The sequence below is a fragment of the Apteryx rowi genome, unplaced genomic scaffold (assembly GCF_003343035.1).
Source record: "Apteryx rowi isolate R43461 unplaced genomic scaffold, aptRow1 scaffold_326, whole genome shotgun sequence".
In the NCBI taxonomy this organism is placed as follows: domain Eukaryota; kingdom Metazoa; phylum Chordata; class Aves; order Apterygiformes; family Apterygidae; genus Apteryx; species Apteryx rowi.
The window spans coordinates 531033-548055 of NW_020449708.1; the positions used below are offsets into that span (position 1 = coordinate 531033).

The 17023-nt window shown below is 46.3% G+C and overlaps 1 long non-coding RNA gene across 9 annotated transcripts in view; it reads left to right on the forward strand.

Moving 5' to 3' along the window:
- LOC112968830 overlaps nucleotides 1-17023 on the forward strand; it is a 376846-nt gene that overhangs the window by 20023 nt on the left and 339800 nt on the right. For 8 of the 9 annotated variants that reach the window (XR_003254455.1, XR_003254459.1, XR_003254458.1 and 5 more), the window contains exons 2-3: nucleotides 3573-3703; nucleotides 14335-14477. This is a non-coding gene — a long non-coding RNA (uncharacterized LOC112968830). The remainder of the gene's footprint in view (nucleotides 1-3572; nucleotides 3704-14334; nucleotides 14478-17023) is intronic. The other variant, XR_003254461.1, reaches the window with a different exon arrangement.

Consider the following 17023-nt stretch of genomic DNA (forward strand, 5'->3'; position numbering starts at 1 on the left):
TCTTCCCCTTCACTTTCCATAATCGCCATTTATTATCCACGTTTCCCATAAAACAAGGCTATAGGTGACATAGAGACGTTTATGCTGACCCAGATACAGGTGTAGCCCTAGCTTTTTTTTTTTTCTTTTTTCCCCCCTCAGCAATAATGTGCTTGTTACCATGTCAAGGAGGGTTTGTTAAAAGATTCAGATTCTCCTAGTGATCGGTGCTAAAAATAAAGGCTTGTTAGCTGGAGCTTTACTTGATCAGCAAAGGAGCTCTTGGGGAAGAGGTACTGGGATAGGCTGAAGATGTAAATAGACAGGAGGAAATTCCATCCCAGTCTTAGCTCCAGCCTGCAAGGTGACTCACCAGCAGTGCTTTCTGTCTGCAGTTTTCAGAGGAAGGTGGCTTCTCCAACCTCACTGCTATGGCCACCATGTACCTGATGGCAATTTTGCTTTCGTAGTTGGGTTTTTGTTTGTGGTGTTACACTGGGCCTTTCCCCTCAGCAGCTGAACACTTTGGCAGTTTCAGGCAAGGGGCTATGCTGACCTTAAAAGGCTGCAGCGCTTGTAAGTGCTCTTGGGTGTTGTCAGTGATGAAAAGCAGCCCTCTCTTAGAGGGGCAGATATGGAGCAGTCCCTGGCTCACTGAAGCCGAGGGATTTGGGATAATCTGCGCTGAGCTGCAGGCTGCTCTGCTGCAGCTCTTTCAAACAAAGCTTCGTGCAGTTGCGTGTGTTTCCCTAGGATCCAGGGGGGATTTCCAGCAAGGGCAGCTTGTTTCTGCCTGCCCGGGCTCTGAGAAGTGCGGCAGGGTGCCCTTGTCCCCTCCACGTTGCTGCCGGGAGCAAGGACTGCTGTGACACCTGTGCAAAGCTGGGGCAGCYGCGCAAGTGAGGGATACTGGGGAGTGGTTGGTTTAATGCCGAGGKCGAAGAGAAAACCACTTTCTTCTCAAGGAGGCAGTTCATTTTCTGTCTTCCCATTGCTAAGAGATAAAGGCCCTTTGGCCAACACTGGTAAGCGGGGAGTGGGTTTCTGTAGCTCCACTGCTTGGGAACCAGAGCGYGCCTTTGTTCTGCTAGGAAAATGTTCTTTGTAGCAAAGGATACCTCATTGTCTTCTGTCCACGAGAGAAATGCAGTTCATACAGTAATCATCTCTGCCCCTATTCCTTACCGTGTTAGCACACTTGTAATTAACCACAAAGCCTTTTTTTTCCCTTCTTTCCTCCCAGTTCTTGCAGCTGTACTGTGCTGAGCAGCCAAGGCATGTCTGAAATAAAGCTCTGCCTGTACTGACTTATTTTGAACTGAGTTTAACTTTGCCCTTTGGTGAAAACCAAAAGGAAAGAGCCAGCTCCCCCAAACAGGTGAAGATGCGAGTGGGAGCTGGTGCCTCGCCTCTCCACGCTTGTCCTCACCTTTCCTTTCCCAGTCAGTCTGCGACATGAGCCTTGGGCAAAGACTGGAGAGATCTTTGAAAGCTGCCTATGGTGAGGCTGCTCGGGCTGCCCACGTGGTGCAGCTGGTGGAAGCACATAGCCCCCTGAATGATCGCGCAGTTTATCCTGCCAGATTTTTATGGGGTGTGATTTGCAGTTCCTTCAGGGAATTGTCTTTCTTTACGTGTGTTGGATTCTTGGTCCCCTCACTTTGTTGTTGCCTTCATTAGTAGAGAAAAGAATCATTAAAGAATAATGCTGAGCCTGCTTCAGTAGATGGGCTGGGCCTTGGTTAGTGATGGGAAAGCTTACACCAAATGCCGTATTATGAATGGACTATTTGTTTGATCGTCTCATTACTGCCCTAAAATGTAGTTCATACCACAGATACGTAAAGCTGTTATATGTGTGGATATATCCAACAACATAAGGGAGGCAAAAGTATTTCTGAAGGTCCCTCAGTGACCATTGGTCTGAACATCCTTCAGAACCAGGAGCTGATCGAGTTCAGCTGGGGCCTTCCCAGGAAAGGCTTGTTCCCTCCATTGTGTTTTTGCGGCCTCAGCCCATAGCAATGGTGGGAGAGTGGCTAGAGAAAGGAGAATCGGGGATTGCTACTTATTATCCATCATCTTTCTGAGCCTGATCCTGGGACAGCACCTTGTCACGGCATTTGTTATGTGACTGCAGCTGTGCCAGTGGCAGAGCGAAGGACGTTCTCATGACGGCCACTGCAGAGCCCTGACGGGGTCCGGATGCTTCTGTCAAACTGTGGCTCCACAGAACAGGAAACTCCGTCTTCCCCCTCTCCAAGGGGCCAGGAAACCAGCAGAGGAAGAGAAGTCAGTGTTCGCAGACAAGAGTCAGCAAGAATAGGTGGGCCGGGAGGCAGCTGGGCTGACCTCTGTTCACCGCCGGGCTCGGTGCCCGCAGCTCATCGCGTGTGTTTGCAGGGCCTGGCAGTCGGCCCCGTGCTTTGAGACTGGAGCTGCTGAAGCTCCCCGGCCCTCCGATCTGCAGCCAAAGGAGGGTGCTTGAAATGGCCTGCGCTGGCCTCTGTGCCAGGGAGTCTCTGATCCGGCTCAGACCACTGTGGCTGTGAGGCCCCGTGCTGCCAGCTGCATGTTTGGGTGAGGGAGGATCTCTCCATGCAGCAGGACGTTGAGCAGAGGAAGGAAACATCTGCAGGCCGGGCGGCTGCCTGGACTTCCCAAGCAGTCAGTGGGGCTGTATGACAGCAGCAAAGAGTATGTAGTTACCATACGTGCTCACATAATGGCAGTAAATTTCTCTTCATCTTCCCTCACCTCCGATTTTTTTCTTGATATGGCAAGCCATCATGAACATCTAGCCTAAAACTACAGTGGGCTGCTGCATGCTCCCAGGCCCACAGCGTGGCCATTATATCCACACAGTATGTGTGTGTGTGGGTGGGGGTGGGGGGGCAGTGGTCAGGGAGATTTGCTATTCTGAAAGGTTCAGAAGTCAGCAGAGTCCCCTGCTTGCACTGAAAGGTCTCTCAGGAAAGTGGGATCAGGCACCTTGTGCTTCTTTTGCCTTGTGCTGCTCTTTCAGAAGAGAAAGGAACTTAAGTGATTTAACCCAGCTGTAGGATAAATTGACTCAAAACCCATATAGCATTGGCTTCTCTGACAGCTGTGGGGAGTTCACATTTTTAGGCCTYAAAAGGTGTGAGCAATGACAATTGGGACAGATAGGTGTTTGATAATGGCCTCTCTGTGCAGGATCTGCCATTAGGTTTCTGAGCCCAGGAAGGAAGAGTTGTTGGCTGCCAGATAGTTTCTGTTTCTCAGGGAGATTAATTAGCTAGCATCAACTGGACTAGCCTTGGCATCCAAGAAACAAGTACTAGAGAAACGAGCTAACAATTGTCCCCTCACAAGCCCACTGAAAGATTTCAATGGACTAGAAATGGACTTGGGCACTTGGTACCTAAATGTTGTGTGCTGACATATGTTACCCATCTCAGTTCTTGAGGGGTCTTTTAGCTTTTGTATAATGGGCATGTAAGTATGTTAAGGGAGGACTGACCAGAGTTTGGGTGTATTTTCAGGATCCCCAGTCTCAGTAAGAAACATTTCTGCTGACAACTTCACAATGATTCCCCCTCTTCCTATCACAGAAGAAATACTTCTGAGCCTGAGGACAGCCAACCAGTAACTGCAGCAGGGATGTGACTACAGAGAACCGCTTGTGCTTGTCTCCTGGGAGCTCCCACAGCCCTGTGGATGATCTTTCGACATCCACCAGTCAGTAAGTCCTTAGAGTACAAACTTCTTGGCTCAGACACTGTACAGCTCGGTGCCATGTGTCCTGTTGGGCCATAGTGAATGGGAAATGGCATCTGGAAAGGCTATAAACTTGACTGTGCTTGAGTTGGTGGCACTGAAGGTAACAAATGGATTTAAAGACTATTGTTTTAAGCCACAACTTGATTTGGAGTTGTCATTCTAAAATAGGTGCTCCTACCAAACAGAGGATTTCAACAGGAATTGCCGTGTTAGGAAAAAAGAATGAATAATGTCTTTAAAGTTTCAAAAGCAAAAGGTTCGGTAACTTCACAGCTTCTCATGCACTGGACAACTCCATGGCTTGCTCTGAGAAATCTGTGCCCAGTGCTGTTGCACATGGACCTGTCTGTTCAGTTCCTCACTCATGGGCAGTGAGGTTTAGCTCCTTCCCTTTGTGCAAGTCTCCTCTTGTTTCCTGTGCCCATTTGTGACCTTCTTGGGAGGGATGGAAGCCCCAGGGTTTTCCCTTGAGGGACTATTGCTCATATGTGAATAAGATGTTTACTCTTCCCTGTAATTGCATAGGGCTTGAGCAGTGCCAAACCCTAACTGTGCTTCCTTCCCATCTCATTGCTTTCATGTAGAGACATGGGTGTGTGAATTGCTTGGGGAGGTTCAAGTTGTGTCATGATAMGCTCCGTCTCTGGGCACTTTCCCAATCCATTTTGTCAGGAGCAGGTTCTGCTTCTTGTTGTCCGTTCATTGCAATCTCCAAAGTACATCAGGGTCTCCTGGCCTTTCTCCACTGCTCTACCCACCTCTGGGTCAAAATTTGCTGAGGAACTAGCTACTGCTTTTAAAATCAGAGGACAGGCTTTCTTTATTCCTTATTATTATGCTTTGAAAAATGGAGAAGTTTGGAGCAAGGGAACGGAAGGGAACATGGGTCCCTTCCAGTATTTATTTTGTTTATTGGAAAATAAAAATATTTACCAGGCTGCTTTCAGAAACCAGCAATCTGTAAGCTTGGTTTTCATTAAAAAGGCAGTCATTGTTTTTCTCTTGAGGATTTAGTGACATTTTTCAAAATCTTTTGTGCACAATAATTGCATTTTTTATCAAATTTAGTTCTGACTTTGTGACCACAATAAAGTTTAGGAAACTATTATTTGTTATGGGTTAAAAAATATTCTGTGAATCTGGCTGCTTTGCTTGACTACTAGATCATACTGTGATTCTYCTCCCCATTGCAAACCAACATTGTAGATGCTGCTTTCAGACTCTGTGGGATGTTCCAAGGCAAAATGCCTTGGAGAGCTACCGTCTCTAGTATCCATTGCACAGCTTTGGTGCTAGRGCCCTGCAAGAGAAACCTATGAATAGATGCCACAGGGAGAGATAAGGCGATATATGATCCCTCTCCTCCTTCAAAGTCTGTCCCTTGTTTCTCTCTTCCCCAAACTCCAGAAAGGGAAGTGTTTGCTTCTGATGTTTTGACTTTAGTTTGGTCAGAGCTCAGTGTTGATCAGGAGTTAGGGAGCAAACTTCTCTCCACCCCTTCCCTTTTTTTTGAGATTTCTGTTCTTTGTAAGCACTTCAGAACTGAAAGATAAAGTGTCCTGGTGAGGATGTTAAAAGTCAAAGCTAGCCCTGACACATCCGTACTAGGAAACTCCAGAGGCTGGTTAGCGTTTCATCAAGGAAGGAGAGAAAGGGGAGAAAAGCAGGTTTCCCCTCAAAAGAGGATTCTCAGAAAATCTGTTCTTTGTTTCGAAGATAGGGAGGTGACCTACAGGGGCACCAGAGAAGATCTGGCATTGCTGTAGCTTAGTCTCTAGCTCCTTAAAAGCATGGGAGCAGAGGGTCAGTGGAATACATAGAGGTCAGGTGTCCTGAGGGTCTTGTGTCCCTTGAGTACAGGCCCAGTGAAGCTGCCCACRCATTGCATCAGTGTAGATCACGTGCGTCTATGTAGGGGGACATATCCCCTAGAACAGAGGGACCGCACGACTTCTGGGCTCTATTTGCTGCTGACAGTGGGCAAGYGTGGCTGCCTTCTAGGAGCTGAACTGCTGCAGTGGGGTCACTGATCAGCCTACAGGACATGGTAGCTGTAGCCACTGTTTGCCTGCGCTAAATCTGAACTCTGGACTATGAGTGCTCGGTACCTATCTTGTTTCCAGTCAGCTGAGCCCTACAGCATGACRCTTTCTTTGGCCAGAGAAGTCCTCTGGTATCCTCTATGGTACCTGAGGGATGTTAAGGTTATATTAATAAAAGAACCCCTGCATGGACTTTTTTCTTCATCCTTTCCCAGATGGGGGGCTCAGACACTCTGAGAGGTTGTTGCCTTTCCATTGTCCTAGGATATGTGGTGGCATTTCATTCCTTGGAGGAGGGCAATTGATTGCTGCCTTAACTTACCAGGTTCCTCACTGCTTTACGCTGCTTTACAGTAAGACTAAGGATTTTTAAAGAACATGCCGTAAATCAGCCGCAGTTATGGATCATAAGGCAAAAGTGAGCAAGTAAAATCCATGATGTCATACAGGAGGGAAATGTGAGCTGCTCTTAATCCTAGCAGAGGTGCAAATGACTGAGCGAGATGGAAGACTGTAGAGGAAAGATCATAAATGTGTTTATTTATTTCCCATTTGTCCCTGTAAAAAATGTCTTAATGCATGAAATGATTTTTAAAATCTGGCTTCCTTTCAGTTTATAGCCTGAACTTCCATAACTACCTGTGTAAATAATGCATGAAATGTCTTGACTGTTCTTCTGCATGTTAAACTGCCACAGCCAGTGTAATTGCTTGCAAATACTGTGTGYAACAGCAAGAGAAAATTTGGTTTTGCTCAGTATTTATTGCATTTCATTCAGCTTAGCCACCAGAAGCAGCTTGAGTCAGCTTTGCTTCATCTCTCTCACACCCTTAACCCAAAGCTGCATTGTTTAGGTTCCTAGTAGAACTGGTTGGGAATCTTCTGATGAGATGGTTATTTGCTAGTAAATGCCGAGTTATGTAGTTGATGACTTTTAATGGAGAAATATCAATTTTGTTTAATATTTTTGCAGCCAAGACAGAATTCTTGTGCTGCCTCTTGCATACAGACACCCCTGTTCACTTGAGTACAGACCCAGGATCAGATGCTCAAGCTATAAGATATGAAAGTTACTACCTCCAGATCCAGCACCACAGATCTTTAGCCTCTTCCCCTCCGAGTCTTGGATGTTGGCCCTTCTTAGATCGTGGGGTTGGGTATGCTCTGAGAAGTGGGAGCCACTTTCTTTTTCTTTCAGTATTTTAAAAGGGTTTGCATTTATTCTACATTGAATAGTGAAATAATCACTCCCTGAAATATATTCCAGAAGTGCAAATATTAATTCTCTGGACAACTTTTAATTCATAACCCAGAAAGAGGGAATCCATCCAAGAGATTAAGCAGGAAAAATGGCATCTGCCCTCAGATTGTGAAAGTTTCTGCCTCTGAGGGGGCTGTTGGAGACTCCTCTCAAGGGCTGCTCGTTGTGGCTACTTGCAGTGAGCCAAAATGCTTCTTGCCATGATTGTCTGGCTGCTCTAGGGAGCCAGGTCTGGATGGTTGTGTGAGATTGTAGCTCCGATTCAGCAATCGGTAACCAGTGCCTCAAATCATGACACAAATTGAAGCATGAAAGTAAGCTGGGATTGGGATTGGTAGAGCTTGGTTGTGCTCGAAAGTTTGCGAACACATGGGCAAGTGGGCCAGCAGTTTGCCACAGTTCCTGCACCCCCATTTGGGCAAGGCTTCTGGCTGACTGGAGTGAGCACAGCTGGCCTCCRCAGTGGAATCTTGCCTTTTTTATTTGTAGAGGTAGGAACTGTATCATTTTAACTTTTTTGATGGGAAATAAGTCTTTTATCTACAAAACAGAAAAGCATTCTTTTTTTCTATTTATTTGTTAACACCTACAAACTGAAAATGCCAAACCTCTTGCTATTCCTATTTCCCGTACAATTTGTAGGGAGCTGACTTTGCTCCCCCATGTCCCCAGCTTCACCAAAGGGCTTCATTTGCAGCAGAGCTTTGTGATTTGATTCATGCACAGACTGTTTGAAGCTGAATCATAAAACTTAGGAGGGTTAATTTTGTTTTGTTTTTCCTTTTTAAAGGAGGCTGGGAGTCCAGACGGCCAGAATCAATTGGACCGACTTGCATATCTTTTCTCCTGAAGCCAGCTGACAGTTTTAAACCATCTTAAATCAAATCTTTGTGATTAAGATTTACTGAGAGCTTTTTACAGAATCTGGTGCTTTCCATGTGAAAGACAAATTCTTGAATCTGGCTGCTGGAGCATTAACAGAAATGCAGGGCTTTCAGATATATATTTATATACACATGCTGCTGAGTCCTGTAGCAGTGACAGACACTTCCAAATGGCTCTGTTCAGAAAGGAGGGGTATCTTGGTGTTTGAAGGCAGATCCTGCAAGCCTTGCAGATTTATGTGAGTGAGGGCCATGAAGTGGGTGAATGGGACAGGTACCTATAAATATAATGAGCTAGTCGTCCACGCAGAATAACTACAATCTGGCTTTATAAATAACAGCAGCCTTTTAGGTTTCCTAGGAGGTCTGGCAGTCTTACAAATGAATGCACTGCTAGCTATCTGAGATCAGAGTTCAGAAAGCTGTCCATGAGTGCTGTTGGCCCGCTGTCTTTTTTCCCCTGCCCTATTCTCTCTCTCTTCGGGGTTTTTTTTTTGCTTTTTTTTGTTTGTTTGTTTGTTTGTTTTGGGTTTTTTTTGTTACTGAAGCACAAACCCTGGCTGGCCTGCTCTCTCTCACTCCTGCTTGCTGAAGATGAATGATTAATCAGGCCCAACCTGATAAAATTGTGCAAGCTAGTCGCTAAAGTTAATCAGACCAAAAGGAAAGAGAGGATGGAAAGGAAAAACAAAAACAAAAAGCCCCAGAGCTAGTTTTAATTTTTGAACCTCCCCTGGGAATTGAAAAATGCATATGTAATGTTCTCAGCCTGTCTTTGCCATCCTCCTCCAGCCTTCATTGGGCAATCTGAGTGCAACCCAGGCGATCAGTTTTAAAATGCAACTTCCGATGTTGCAATACAGAAGAACATGATTCAACAGGACTCTAACTGCAGTCTGACTGCTCATTCATGGCGCCTTGTTTGTTAATAGCACTGGGGAGCAGGCGGCTGCGGTTGCAACCTGCTAATCACTTCCACTCGGATTTGTTGTGTCACCCCAGCAAGGATTGAGGTGAGGGGGCCGGGGAGCTGCTGACATGAATCATGCGGTGCTCTGCCATGTAATTAGAAAGGAGCACTGTGGTTCTCAGTGCACTGGTGAGATTTCTCGGGCCTGAAGCATAGTAAAGACTTCACCCACTTCAGCACTGAATTAGCATCATCCTTGCTGATCCTGAGAGAGGCTGAGCGCTTGCTGGAGGCCTGGTTGCTTTGGGATCAAGGAGGATTGGGGTATGTCCAGGCTGGGCAAGGTCGATATCTAAGTCACTGCCGTAGCTGGAAAGACAGAATGAGGAGGAGGGAGAGCTGCACGTGGGAGGCCTAGGAGGAGAGGGTTGCTCTGTGTGAGGGCCATCGCTCCCTGCTGTGGCCTGCCTGTGCGGTTGCAATAGTCCTGCTCATGTGGGTCCATGTGACTGAATGGAGATGGAGTTGCACAAGTGCCTGCAATGGGGTGTGCCTCTCCCCTGCCTGCTCGTGGCGATGCTCAAGGGGTTCCCAGGGTGCTTTCTGCTGCCATGTCTGGCGCTAAAGAATGTCCTTTAATTTCTTTTAGCTGGTTGTAGCAGTTAGTTGGCAGTTGGGTGCTATGCAGGACTTACCGACTTCAGGCACAGCAGGGCCACAGGCCCCTCTTGGCTAGGTGGGCTGCTGGGGGCTAGCGAAAGGGGAGCACAGTTACAGTCACCTTTCGCTGTTCCTTTTTGTCCTTGGTGCTGTTGTCTCCAGGAATTACACTGCGCTCTTAGCGTGAGGAAATGTGTTAAACCCTGAAACCTTCACACCACCAGTGGCCTCGTTCCAGAACGAAGAGACTAATTAATCAGTGAGAATGCTTCAAGGGATTTCGTCCAATTATCCTGTGGTTCTTCCTGGCCTCCGAGTCCACTTTACAATGGAGAGGCATTTCTTTAGTTTAGTTTAGTTTAGCTTTGGTGTATTTGGTGTTTAAGAATATCAAAACAACCACTCCACATGATTTTAATTTTGAATTAAATTACAGTGATACTGTCAGGAGAAAAACCACATGCCAGACCCTCAGCTGCTGTGAATCAGCAGCAGTCCATCGATTTCAGCAGGACAATGTTGATTTATTCCGGCCAAGGATCTGGCCTGCCCTTGTTTAAAAGGAAAACCCATTTCCTTATCCTGCCTACTGAAACATTGCATATTAAGATGGGATGTATCTAAACCACCTCCTTTTAATTTTCTCCACTTGTATCGTTCTGTTTGGGTTTTGCACTGCTCTCATTCTGTGCTGGGGCAGTGAAATTTTTCTTTTGGAGATGATTTCATTCTAAGGCTTGCGAGTCTTGGCACAGCTGAGTTTTCCAAGCATGGGTTTAATGTTGCACAGAATATGAAAAATGAGATTATCTTTTACAAAATAAGGCTTCTGGCTGCAATGTTTTAGTTCTTGTTGCAAGTAACCTTTATGTTTTACATGGGAGTGGGGGGGAGTCTCCTGCTGTTTTTTATTCTTTAAATGATGCTTCAAGAAGCCAAGGGTTGGTGTGTGATTGCACTCTTCAAGTCAGAGAGCACCAGAAGAGCTGGGTACCTCTTGAGACAAATAAGAGGATTTTAGACTGGCTCTTGAGCAATTTCTCTGCAAGAACTACCTTTCTTGGGCTAAATGAGAGCCATTTTATTTTTGTGAAGAAGCATCTGCTTTCCACAGCACAGCTGTATTTTTCTGTTGGTGCTGTTGAACCGCTTTGTTCGAACTCCCCAGATGTCAGCTTCATTACCTACTGCAGCCCTTCCTTATGAGGGCAGACACGATGGCGTGCGGGAGACGGAGCCCAGCTTTGATTTGTGATCCAGGCTGTCCCAAGAGTTCTTATTGCTGGCTTGGGGTGGGGGGAGCCCGGCTGTGTATCAAGAAGGTCCATGTGTGTGACAGAAATCCTGTTAAAATTAGTGGCTTCTGCCCAGGTCACAGTACAATATTTAGACCTTGCTGCCTTCCCACAGCAAAAAGAAACCCCCCCCCTTTTTAATAGGTAACAGAGGAAAAACAGTGATGTGTAATATTATAGGTTGGGTGTAACTGCCACCCTTCATTCACTGCGGTTGTAAGAAATTATTAATGCTCCTTTGTGGAACCAGGGCGCTCAAACAATGGTGGCCTCCGCCCCAAGCACACGTCACTGCCCCAAACAAAGGCACATCCACAGCCTGCGTAGGTGTGGGCAGGTTTCCTTGGCTCCTGGCTTGCGAGAGCCTGGCAGGAAAGGCTGGGGAGGCTGCCGTGGAGAGCCCCAGGCGGAGAAGGAGTCAGGGCTTTGTAGGCTGAGTGATGGTGAAAAGGGAGCGGAAACAGGAGCAAGTAAACTGGGTCCAGCATGCGGCGAGCTTTTGTACCTGCTTCCTACGCAGGCAGGATTTCTGCAGAGAACTGACTGGTGCCACTGAGAGGCAGAATCCACATGGAGTCAACCCAAGACTCTGGTTATCCACTTGTCTGACAGAAGGTCACTGAAGAAAATGAAATGAGTTGGAAAACAGAAGGCATTGGCAGGAGAACAGCCTGTTACCGGAATGTGTTTGTTATATAGCAGTAAATGGAGGACCCTGATTTGCCTGGCCCTGTGCAAATCCCACTAAGAGTTTACAAACCAAGAAGTGATGACTGACACAGACCWGAGGGGCAGTGGCAGGGGAGTGAAGTGCTTTAAATCTCTCATTTTCATTTGACTCAGTTCCAGGATGACACAGTCCACCTTCATTAAAAATAACTACAGAGAGAAGGATGGCACTTATTTTTTTAATCAAGCTTGAGGATATCTTTTGGGAGCATTGCAGTTTTGATTCAGCCTCCCTACTTAGCTTTTATGCCAGCCTGACCRTCGGTGGAGTTGTACCATCATGGGCTATGTAATACTGTGGTGACTTGCAGCTGTGATAAGGGCCTTGGGCTGCCTTCCTCATTTTAACATGAAACTGTAAGAAAGGCTTATCAGTACTTTTGTTTTTACCCAGAAAAGCTTTTTATCCAGAGGTCTGGGACAGTGTGATCTAGTGGATCGATACTGGTTTCAGAGCCAAGAGATGTGACATCTGTCTCCCAGTGTAACTTCTTGGGAGGAAATTGAGTTTGTTGTTCACTGTGTCTTTCCATCACTCCCTTCAGTTTCCTTTGCAGATGGGTCAGTAGAAATACCTACCCACTGTCCTTTTTAGTCTGGTTTTGCAAAAAGGTACATCTCACGTGATTGCTGCCCACCTGTGGACTTCAACCAGATTTGGCAAAGTGGAAGAGAACTCAAAGATGTTAATTTCCATCAGCTTTTTTTTTTCTTTTGTGTAAATAAGCAATAGATGGGAAAGGAGATTCTATTACTTCTTCACACTGAGTTGCAGTGAAAGCCCAGTCCTTGTTAGAAAATCTTAAAAATCCCCACAGAGGAGACAGGTTCTGAATGCCCAGGGTAGGGAAGTTACTGTCAGGGTGCAGATCTTCGATCCTAGAGAGACTTGAGCCAGAAATCCATGGGAAACCCAGTTACTACACAAGACAACTTGATAGGCTTTCTAACTCCCTCAGCTCTTGTCCGCTTGGAAAGGGACTGTAATGAATTCCCTTGCTCTGCACCAATAAATAAATACGATCTCCTATAGAGTGATTGGCTATGGGTGGTGTGAATTRGAGTAGTTACTGGACGAACAGAGATCTGCCTGTTTGTGCTACCTGAAGATCTGCCTGATTCAACAGGGGAAAGTTGTTTTTGACTCCTCCTCAGTAAGGATTAGAAGGCAGCTAATGACTCCTTTCCCAAATGGCATGTAGGTATTAAAAACAAGCGCTGGCCCRGCCCTTTGAAAATAGAGGCATGTTCTTCCTAGTCTCCAAAGCCTCCTGTCTGGGACAGAAAGGGCAGACATTCAGTTTGGTGGACAAACTTAAAAATAGGGTGACAGAGAAAATTCCCCTTTAAGGGATGGCAAATGAGGAAAAAGAGATTTAGCTCAAATATTGTTTTGGCTCCAAGTAATCTCCAAGTATTCTCATCCTTTAAAAATCAGGTTAGGTTTAAAACAGCTGTTTCAAAAAGTTTGATGTTTTTTAACCCACAAATTTTTTATTGCCAGAATTATTTGGGAATTTGAATAGTTTCCTGCCTTTCTCTGTGAATTTACTGTTTTCTATAAAGCAAACAAATTACCTCACTCTAGTATGGATGGATAGGATTGGCAATGCAGCAACCCAGGAGTGAGAGGTGCCTTGCAGAAGAGAGAGGCTGCAAGCAGACAGGACTCACTCTGCCAATTTTCTCCAAACACTGAATGGTGCCGTAGGGTATTATAAATACTGCTGTCATCTAAAGGATGTTTCATGCTGCTGCAGACCAGAAAAATCTTTTCTAGGAACTCAAGCCTGAATAACGTAATGAATACATGTTTTTCTTGGTTTTCTCCATTATCTTCTTAAGTTGCCTCACAGCGCTAACTCTCCTCCACCCACTATGGGTGGCTCCTGGTTGTTTCCAGGGAGTGAGCAGGGAGTGTTAGACACTTCTGTGTACGGGGTGTGCACCGGCCTTACCTGCTGCTGCTTTGCCTTGCAGGAAGCGTGACTAGCATCTGATCCTGCTGATTATTCCCGTTGGGAGGCAGAAAATGTCTTCATCTAGCAGTGAGCTAGTGACGTGTTTTACCTGGAGAGTGAACACTTTTATGTAGAGATGGGGCTCCTCAGTGGATGGCAGGGCTTTTGCTGTTGCGTTTTGTCCTCCCTTCCATCAGAGGCACTATCTTACTTTTGTGCTAGGCACAGTACACACAGATAGACATCATCCCAAACCACGAAACATGTTAAAATAGACAAGGGGAAAGCTGGGAAGAGGAACAGATGTATGTGGAGAAACAGTGACTTTTCCATGTCCTTTTGGTGGGCCAGTTTTTAGAGGCAGATGGGCCCAGTGAGGTCAGTCTACAGTGCACAGAAGGAGTTTCTCAAGAGAATAAGCATCTGGTGCCCCTTCAGCTCAAAAGATCTTGTTCTGGCCCATCATTGTACTGATCTTGCGTGCTCCCAGAGAAGCACTATTTGGGAAATGAGGGAGGGCTCAGGTCTGGCTGAGCCTGCTGTGGGGCAGGATATCAGATGAAGTGACTGGTCACAGATCCTTGCAGTATTATGGGGTGGAAGGATGGTCCTGAGAGTGTGGATGCAGTCAGAGGAGGCAGCTGAACTCAAGACTGCCACAGTGGTTTTTTGTTCTGTTAGTTTTCTGCCAGTTCAGTGAACTGAATTGGTTCACTGAAGCATCACTGGTTCCAAAAACATATATAGAGAAAGGGTGAAATCAAGACCAGCCCTTCTGACAGTAAGAAGCTGTTAGATTAAGTCAGCCACTCTGGTTTACTCACTACTTGTGCCTCTCCTTCCCTTCACAGGTGGGACCCTGGGATCCCCAGGTTTCTGCAGTTTACTACAGCCCTCACTGGTGAGTGAAAAGGTGGAGACCGTGCTTTCCAGCGCAATCCATGCGGCACCTTTGGCCACTGCTGAAACTGTCTGCATGAAAGCACACAAGCAGGTGGGTGGATCACAGACAGGGAGCTCCCAAAGTGGAAGGGAGAAAAGCAAGTAGTGTCCAGCATGTGTTGTAAGGGTTGTTCGTAGAAGCTGGCCCTGCAGTGAAAACTGATGAAGACTCCTACAGTTCTCAGCAGGGCTAGGGTTTCACCTCCTTTTCTTCAGGCTAACTGCATGAGGTGGATTGAAGTTGTAGGGTTTCCTTGCACACATCTTCTTCTTTCTGATGTATCATCACATCTCCCTGCTATCAGGCATACTATTGTGGCTGATACAGCATTTGCTGAGTGAAACCTTGTGGGGGGAGACTTTGTAAAGTATTTAAGGAACAGGAAGTGATGGGCAGACTGTCTGGGGAGGTTGTGGTGTCTCCATCCCTTGAGCTTTTAGGAGGAGGATGGCTATATGTCTCCCAGCCATACTACACAACAGTGGGGCCTGTTTTAAGACAGGATGTAAACTGCTTGCCTTCACACTATTCATTCACCTCTGCTTTGCAAACAGTGTTTGCTAAGGTAATTGACGGTGACAGATGCTCAGGGAATATTGTGAGTGTGTGAATAACCATCTTAGAAGTATTTGGGAAAAGCCGCTCTTGGTATTCTGGGTTTGAGCTTCCAAACCAGAGCTACAAATAAGCGAGCAAGAAGAAGACGCATTCCCTTAGCTGTGGGTATCCTTGCTGAATGGGTGTGGGCCACAAACCCATGCAGAAACCTTTAGTAATCCTTGCAGGCTCTGATGTGGTCACACTGAACCGGAGGCTTTGTGTTGTGTGCGAATACAGTGACTTTACTTTCTAACATTTGGCTGGCTTTAGAAACTGGCTGTTCTTTTTTCTGTCTTGTTTTCTTTCATGCAGCCAGAGTTTCTCATTGGTTTCGGGTGTTTTAGTCACTAGAGAGGAGCATAGGCTTCTCCAAAGCACAGGAGCTGTTTTGCTCTTCAGTAATGTCCCTCCTCTGCATATTGAGAAAGGGGAGATCTCGGTGGAGAGAACTAGAGTTGTGAGGCTAAGGAGAGCAGAAACGCAGGCATGGAAGAAAGCCTCTGAAAGAGACTGGACTGGCAGAAAGGCTGCATTTCCTCAAGGGATCTGTACATTGTACGAGCAGAGATGATCCTGCTGCCTTTTGTGCAGCATGTTTTGTGTGTGTGCTTCGTTTAGTCTGTCTGACCCAGAATTTGTTTCTTTTCCCAGCCCTTGGTTCTGTCTTTGCTCTGAGTTCTTTGATTTGTTCTCTCTTGTCCTCTTCTGCTCCTTGTGTGTGAAGCACAGGCCAGAGGTGACTGCTACCCTCTGGCTTCTTCCCAGTATGACCGGCGCTGGCCAGACTTTGAAAGAGAAGCAGCTGCAACACAGGGCCTCCCCAGCAGGTCTCCCGTCCTGCTTCCGTTTCGGCTCCATGCACGCATCCGGAGGAGCCAGTCTGCTCACAAGGCCAGTGTTGTGGCTTTAGCTAGCCAGAAATCCTCTGCATTTTGCCTCCTGTGACACTGAGTCACAGGAGAGAGGAAGGTCTTGATTCACTGTCTCATGGGAAATGCTCTGGCTCCAGGCTTCCTTCAGCATTTCCTTGCTTAGATACCAGTTCGGCAAAGCATTTGAATAGAGATAGTTAAGTTGCTGTCTACACCTCGCCTCCCCCCCACATTACAGAAAACGTCCTAGTGACACTGATGGTTGTTTCCTGAAGTGTCAGCTTTGTATGAAGCGGAACTGGTTGCTTTGCTATTCTCTATTCATGAAAAATTGTAAAAATGCTTTGTTAAAAATCATGATTTTGGTGACAGAAAATTATTTTCCTTTTCAGCTTTTGCAAGCCCTCTCACRTCAGTGGTGGGGAAATATGTGTGTGTCAAGGAGAGGGACAGTCTTTTATTTCCCCACTACCAAAAGTCTGGGGTTGGAGTATTGGGCCGGGACCCCAGAGAACCGTCTTTGGGGAAACTAAGAATATAACACTAGCCATCCAGCATGTCTGGGCAATATTGCTTCACTTCTTTATTCCTTCTTTAGTCCATTGTCAGATCACCTCTAGTGGGAAGTAGTTGGATGTACCCTGATAGTGTCACTCAGCACACCAGGTGCTCTGATGGCATTAGGGGTCACAGGGTGTCCCTCTCAGGCGTACAGGGAGCGGACAGTTCAGACTTTATTTCCTCCCTTCCTAACCAAGAAGAAAGCCCCATAGCTTCAGCTGTGAGATGAGCTGAGTCAGGACTTGGAGAACCTGTTCATTTTACATTGGTTTATCTACCACCATTTGAAGGTAACAGTTCTTACTCGTTGTTGACTGGTGTCGTTCAAGCTGATGTTGAATCTCTGAAGCCTCTTTCTGAATCCCTAGAGTCTTTTGTCTCTCTTACTGAGATTTGTTGTGTTGCAGACCTCACTTTTATGGAATCCGTCAAGCTGGAGAGGTGTAGCCTGCTGTTCAGATCACATTTACAGAGGGCTCACTTTAGACTTAAGCCCATATTATGTTTGTTCCTCTGTCATGCTTATATTTGTCTTGTACTTTGTCTGGGAATTCAGACTGTGTG